Source organism: Pongo abelii, chromosome X (assembly GCF_028885655.2).
Source record: "Pongo abelii isolate AG06213 chromosome X, NHGRI_mPonAbe1-v2.0_pri, whole genome shotgun sequence".
Taxonomy (NCBI): Eukaryota; Metazoa; Chordata; class Mammalia; order Primates; family Hominidae; genus Pongo; species Pongo abelii.
The window spans coordinates 154,383,033-154,390,553 of record NC_072008.2 but is presented as its reverse complement, the minus strand read 5'-3'; the positions used below and the strand labels follow the sequence as shown (position 1 = coordinate 154,390,553).

The window sequence follows — 7,521 nt, the reverse complement described above, 5'->3', positions numbered from 1 at the left end:
TTCAATTGAGGCGGAGGTTATAAATTACCCAGTCTGGGGTATGTCTTTATTAGCAGCATGAGAACAGACTAATACACTACCCAAAGCAATTTACAGATACAATGCAATCTTTATCAAAATACCAAGACATTTTTCACAGAAAGAGAGTAAACAATTCTAAGATGTATATGTAACTACAAAAGACCCCAAATAGGTAAAGCATTCCTGACCAAAAAGCGCAGAGCTGGAAACATCACACCACCTGACTTGAAAATATATTACAAAGCTATAGTAGGCAAAACAGCATGGTACTGCCAGAAAAACAGACATATAAACTAACAGAACAGAGTAAAGAACCCAGATATAAATCTATGCATTTACAGCCAACTCATTTTTTTTTATAAAGGTGCCAAGAACCTACAATGAAGAAAGGACAGTGTCTTCAATAAATGGTGTTGGAAAATTTGAATAATCATATGTAGAAGAATGAAAGTAGACCTCTATCTCTCACCATACACAAACATCAATTCAAAATGTATTAATGACTCCAATCTAAGACCTCAAACTGTGAAACCACTAGAAAGAAACATTGGAAAAGCACTCCTGGACATTGGGCTGGGCAAAGTTTTTGTGTAAGACCTCAAAAGCACAGGTAACAAAAGTAAAAATAGGCAAATGGGATCACTTTAAGCTAAAAATCTTCTGTACAACAAAGGAAACAATCAACAAAGTGAAGAGATAGCCCACTGAATGGGAGAAAATGTTTGCAAACTATCCGTTTGGCAAGGGATTAATAACCAGAATATATGAGAAACTCAAACAACTCAATAGCAGAGAAACAAATAATATGATTAAAAAATGGGCAAAAGATCTGAACAGACATTAATCAAAAGAAGACATACAAATAGCAAACAGGTATATACAAAATTCTCAACATTGCTAATCATCAGAATAATGCAAATCAAAACCATAATGAGATATTATCTCATCCCAGTTAAAATGGCTTTTATTACAAAACAAAGAATAACAGATGATGGCGAGGATGTGAAGAAAGGGGAAACCCTCGTATGCTGTTGGTGGGAATGTAAATTAGTACACCACTATGGAAAACAGTATGGACATTCCTCAAAAAAACTAAAAAACAGAACTGTCACATGGTCCAGCAATCCCACTGCTGGGTATATCCCCCAAATAAATGAAGTTAGTATATCAAAGAAATATCTAAGCTCCATCTTCATTATAGAACTACTCACAATAGCAAAGATATGGAATCAACTTAAGTATCCATCAACGGATGAGTGGATAAAGAAAATGTGGTATCTATACACAATGGAATACTATTTAGTTATTAAAAAAAGAATGAAATCCTGTCATTTGCAGCAACGTGAATGGAACTGGTGGACATTTTAAGTGAAATAAACCAGGCACAGAAAGACAAATATTTCATTTTCTCACTCATATGTGGGAACTAAAAAAAAAGTAGATATTATGAAGGCAAAAAGTAGATTATTGGTTACCAGAGGCCAGGAAGAGGAGGTTAGAGGGAGGAGGATGAATAAAATAAATAAATAAAGGGGAATAGCTGTTTGAAAAAATAAATAAAGTAAAATGGAATAGAAATAAAATGTTAGAGCTAAAGCTCCAAACCCCTCCCATCTTTTTCCTGCCTTTCCCTCCTTAGAATAACCACTCTGCTGAAGTTGCTGTGTATCATTTCAATAAATGGTCTTTTCTAGGTTTTATTTTTTTGAGATAGGGTCTTACTGTGTCACCCAGGCTGAAGTGCAGTGGTGCAATCATGGCTTATTGCACCCTCGACCTCCCGGGCTCAAGAGATCTGCCCACCTCAGCCTCCCAAGTAGCTGGGACTACAGGTACATGCCACCATGTCTGGCTAATTTTTGTACTTTTTGTAGAGATGAGGTTTTGGCTTATTGTCCAGGCTGGTCTCAAACTCCTGAGTTCCAAAAGTGCTAGGATTACAGGAGTGAGCCACTGTGCCTGGCCTCAATGAATGTTCTTATTCTTTTCTCTGTATGTGTGTTTCATAAACAATATACAATATCATACAGGGTAATTTTTAATTTGCATAGCTAATATCAAACTGACCACTTCCAGGTATCTATCCTAGGAAAACTTTTACATATGTTCACAAGAAGACACATATGTGCATTAGAGTACTATGCACTGTTGTACCATTTGCAATAGCAAAATTGACAGTGAATATAATCTAATCATCCATCAGTAGAGGAATTGATAAATAACACTGTGGTTTATTCATATCATAGAATACCATAGAGAAGTTAAAATAAATTGGTTATATCTAAATGTATCAACACAAATAAATCTCAAAAGCAATGTCGGATAAATAAGGCAAGTTGCAAAAATATACATGAAGGATGATACCATCTACATATTTGTTTACTCCTCTGTAACTCTAAGCTTTCTGATGTCTGTTTATTTATGTTTAAAACACAGATCACAAAATATTATTTCACAGTTATTTCAATTAAATATCTTTTACAGTTTGCAAAGCACTTTTATATACACAATCTCATTAATAAAGGCAAATAGGAAGATAAATGTGTTAATGTTTAAAAGTGCTTTTTTCAGTTTTGAGAGTCCTGAGAATTTTTAGTAAAGACTTCATTAGCTCAAGAAACCTACTAGGATCTGAGCTGTATTCTTACCTTTAGGGCCGCCATGCTCAATATATGAAAGCCATTAATTAACTTAAGCTCTGACCTTGATTGAGCTTCCTAATCAGCTACCTCTTGAACCAAAGGAGAAATAAGAATAGGAAGACACATCAAGGGAGAGCCTCTCATGGTGCTTCCTTTACAGATATATCACCCTATAAAACAACCTGAAAGTTTTAACAAGACTTCTCAGAGGAAGGTATAACATATGTTCCTTGTTTAAACTTTTAAAGTTTTCCTAGAATATAAATTGATTCAACTTTCATCATATAGTAGGCCCTCAAGAAGATGGTGTTAATACGCATTTCTTCCCAAATTCTCTTTTCTTGTCCTGGAAAAGCCAAATAATTTGAAAGCATGGATTATACTTTATCTTTGTATCTTCCAGGGCATTATTTTTGTGCATGAAAGTTGCCCAAGTGTAGAAAGCAGTACAGAACAGTAGAAAGCACTCAGGGTCTGACGTCAGACTAAACAGACCTGGCTTCAAGTCATGGATCTACCACTTATTGAGTCATGGATCTGCCAATTGACTTTGGGCTAAGGTTGCCTGATTATTTGCCAGATTTAGCAAATAAAAATCCAGGACACCCAGTAAAAATCTAGGGACATATACAAAACAATTCCTCATTGTTTATCTGAAATTAAAATTTAACCAAGCATCCTGTATTTTCATCTGGTTATCCCACTTTGAGCAAATTACTTGTCTGTGTTTCAGGCAGTTTCCCTAAAGAAATGCCCATAGGAAAGCAGCATTTCCTATTCAGTCATGCCGTGGATGAGGCAGAGCCGTCACCTACCCTGCTTCTCCAGAAGATGGAGTTAGGCTATTGACACTTAGTGCCCTGAAGTCAGAGACTCTAAACAATTTCCCTGAGACAGCCCTGCACAATGAAAAACAGTCCCTCCCAAAATAGTAATGGTGCCTTGTTTAATAAACACTGTGCCAAATGTCTGTGTGATAAGAGCTGCTGTGCTCAGTTTATTATTGAGTTGGCCATTTTATACTGGATGGAAAGTGTTCCCTTCCCACTTACTTTTACTGTATATGATCCAGTACCACACGTAAAACTGGAATGATGCAATTGCGGGTAATAAGTTAAAGAATGAGCAGAAATCATTTCAATTCTGTTGCCATCAGTCCAGTTACAGGCAAAAAATTCCCAAAATTCAATCCTTTCTGAGAGAAGTTTCCTATGTAACTCAGAACTAGTTCACACAAGGCAGTGGACAAACGCATGTTTTTTCTCCCACATTACTATTTTTTTCACTATCTAAACTCAAAGCATTGTAGGAATTTATGTTATGTACTATAATCCCACTCCACAATTTAATACTGCTGAATAGCTTTGAAAGGAGGGAAGATGAGAGAGTTATCATCTTATGTCTGTTCTGGAACAGCTGATTCAACGACCCAGTTTTTCTTCTGTCTGCATTCGTGGGTAACTCAGCTTGTGTTAAAAATGCTCTCTTCCCCTCTTAAACTCAGTTACCCTACTAAGTATGGTCATACATTTAGCCAAAATACAGGGGCTAAGGTGATAACAGTAAAGTGGAAAAGAGGCTTCAGCAGTTCCACAAGTAATCTCCTGAGGTTCTCTTCAATGTCACCTAAGTTAGTGGAACCTTTGGCATCAAACACCTGCATTCGAATTCCGATTATATCACTTACAAGCTCTGTCAACTCAGAAAGATATTTGACCTCTTTGTGCGTATGTCCTCACCTACAAAATGGGAATAGTAATACATACTTCAAATAATTGTCATAAGGATAAGAGAAACACTACATGTAAAGCATTTAGCACAAAGTTAGGCAGAGAACAGGTACTCAATAAGTACCTATTATTACTGTGATTCCCTCAGAGAAGCACCCCTTCTGACTCCAGGCCAATAGAATCATTGTCAGGTTAAAGTTAGCCTTGAATGACCTATGTGTGGACAATCAGGGAAATAATCAGTTTATATCCTAGCTTAATAAAGCCCTCCAGAAAGTGTCCATATGCACACATACACACACACACAAACACATGGACATGCACACCCCAAGCAAAATGAATGGGATAGCATTTCACATATAATTCAGATTCAGTTGCGTATACACTGAAAGAAACTATTTTTCATAAGAAACTTATTATTTAGAAAAAATGTGATTCACAAACTCAGTTGAAGGAATTTGGCTGAAATGTCACTGCCAATAATGAATGTCATCTTTCAAGACGGAGCCATCTATAGAATAACTTCTACAAAAGAGATAAAATGTAAATTTCCATTTTAGGCTGTATGGAAGGAGTATTTCACTCAGCTTTACAAGGAGATGGCATTATCTCCATGCTTTGTGAATCTCAGTGTCCTCCCTAGCCAATTATATCAAACTTTTTAGCACTTTTGATTCATGATTGTGCTTGACAACATCGTTTGACCCTCAGCATCCTCATTACCCTCTTCCATGCACCTTCCTATTTCACAGGGGTAAAAAACCTAAAAACTCTATTTCCCAGCCTCTCTTGCAACTAAAATTCTGGATGTGAATTCCACTTGTCCAACGAGATGCACTTGCACAAGATTTGAAATGTGGGAGGGAGGAAAATGTCATCTTCCTACTGCTTTGGCCACTGTTGGTCAAGTTTACTAGTCAGCTTTGAGCTCTGTGGGGGAGAAGTAGTGGAAGTAACAGCAGTGATGGCAGAAGTTCTTGAGTGGTAGCTTCTTAGCCTTTAGGTGACAGTTATGGTGGTGGGTTTTCCAACCTCCAATCTTCTAACCTTTCCAAGGATTTTATAAGCACTGAACCCTAACTGATACAATTCCCTTGGTGCTTTAAAAAACCTTTCCACCAAAACAATTTCATAGCAGTGAATCATAAACTCTACCTCCACAGAGTCTGGGAACATAGCCCTAAGTGAGCCCTTGAGTGCATCAAATGTCTAAAGCTCATATTTTATTTCAGAAACTAATGCAAAATTAGAATTCCGTTCCATAATTCATCTGTTTGTTTTCATACAAAAATGTTTTAACTTATTTGCCTTCAAATAAAACATATGCTAGAGGAAGGCATGCTATGCCTATTATGTATCACAGATCAGTGGTTCTCGAACCAGGATTTGCATCAGAACATGTGCAGAGCATCAATAGCTAGTTTCCCAAGATCCATGCCAGACCTTTGGAATGAGAATCTCTGAAGATTCATGGTGGATTACAGACAGTAAAATTTTAAAAACTCCCCAGTTGATTCTGTTGTGCAGCCAGGTTTGAAAAAAATTTGTTTAGATTTTCAGGAAAATATGTACCTGGATTATATTCCCTCAGTTTTCCCAAAAAGATGCTTTCAGTGAGTGAGTTGTGAGTTGATGTTTTGACTGCATTTTTATAGAGGGTAAATAGTGAAAATATTCAATCAGAGGTCTCTGTGTCTTTTGTAAAAATATAATTAAAAAACCATCGTCCTAAAGATAGCAACAATAGAAACTAGGAACTACTAGAAGAGGCAGGGAGGGAGGGAGGAGGGAGGGGATAGGTTGAAAAACTATTGGGTATTATGCTCAGTACTTGGGTGATGGGATCATTCATTTACTCCAAACCTCGGCATCACACAATATACCCAGTTAACAAACTTGCATATGTACCCCCTGAATCTAAAATAAAAATTAAAAAATAAAAACCCCCATAAAAATTAAAACAAATAAAAACTTCACTCCACAATTTCAGCTTCTTATTCAAGGAAAACAATCTTATATTGAAATTTACTTTTTTTGGGGGGGCGGATACCAAATTCCTTTATTTGAAGGAATTGTACAAATCAAAGAACTTAAGTTGATGTTTTGGTACAACTTATAGAAAAGGTAAAGGAAACACCAACATGCGTGCACTGCCTTGGTGACCAGGGAAGTCACCCCACAGCTATGGGGAAATTAGCCAGAGGCTTAGCTTTCATTATCACTGTCTCCCAGGGTGTGCTTGTCAAAGAGATATTCTGCCAAGCCAGATTCGGGTGCTCCCATCTTGCGCAAATTGGTCACGTGGTCACCCAATTCTCTGATGGCTTTCACCTGCTCATTCAGGTAATGTGTCTCAATGAAGTCACACAAATGGGGGTCATTTTTGTCAGTGGCCAGTTTGTGCAGTTCCAGTAGTGACTGATTCACATTTTTTTCCAAATGTAATGCACACTCCATCGCATTCAGCCCGCTCTCCCAGTCATCACAGTCTGGTTTCTTGATATCCTGAAGGAAGATTCGGCCACCTCATTGGTTCTGCAGCTTCATCAGTTTCTCAGCATGTTCCCTCTCCTCATGAGATTGGTGAAGAAAGTATTTGGCAAAGTTCTTCAAAGTCACATCATCGCGGTCAAAGTAGTAAGACATGGACAGGTAAACGTAGGAGGCGTAGAGCTCCAGGTTGATCTGGCGGTTGATGGCCGCCTCTGAGTCCTGGTGGTAGTTCTGGCGCACCTGCGAGGTGGACGCGGCCGTCATGGCGGCGACTAAGGAGAGGCGGCGGCGGTGGCTGCGCGGCGCTGGAGCGGCGGCGGGGGCCTTGGGGCAGTCCGAGGGCGCGGTGAAGAGGTGACGGAGGGCTGGCTATGGGTGGCCGGCCGGGGTAGGGGACGAGCGCCGGGTTCCGTCCAAGCACCGTTGAAGCAGGAAACCTCGACGACTCTCGGCGAAGAACGTCTCTGAAATTTACTTTTAAGCAGAGCTTAAATTTATCTTTTATTTGTGCAATTTGAATTTAATTCTTTTTATTTCTAAAAAATAATTTCCTCCAAAACTTGAGAGGCATAATTCTTTGGAATATCATTTTTCTATTTCATATATGTAAAATAAATCAATGAAATAAATTATAA

The 7,521-nt window shown here is 38.2% G+C and overlaps 1 pseudogene; it reads right to left on the bottom strand.

The window, feature by feature from the left end:
* Nucleotides 1-6,492: 6,492 nt before the first annotated feature.
* Nucleotides 6,493-7,197, bottom strand: LOC103889122 (ferritin heavy chain-like; annotated as a pseudogene).
* Between the last annotated feature and the right edge of the window lie 324 nt (nucleotides 7,198-7,521).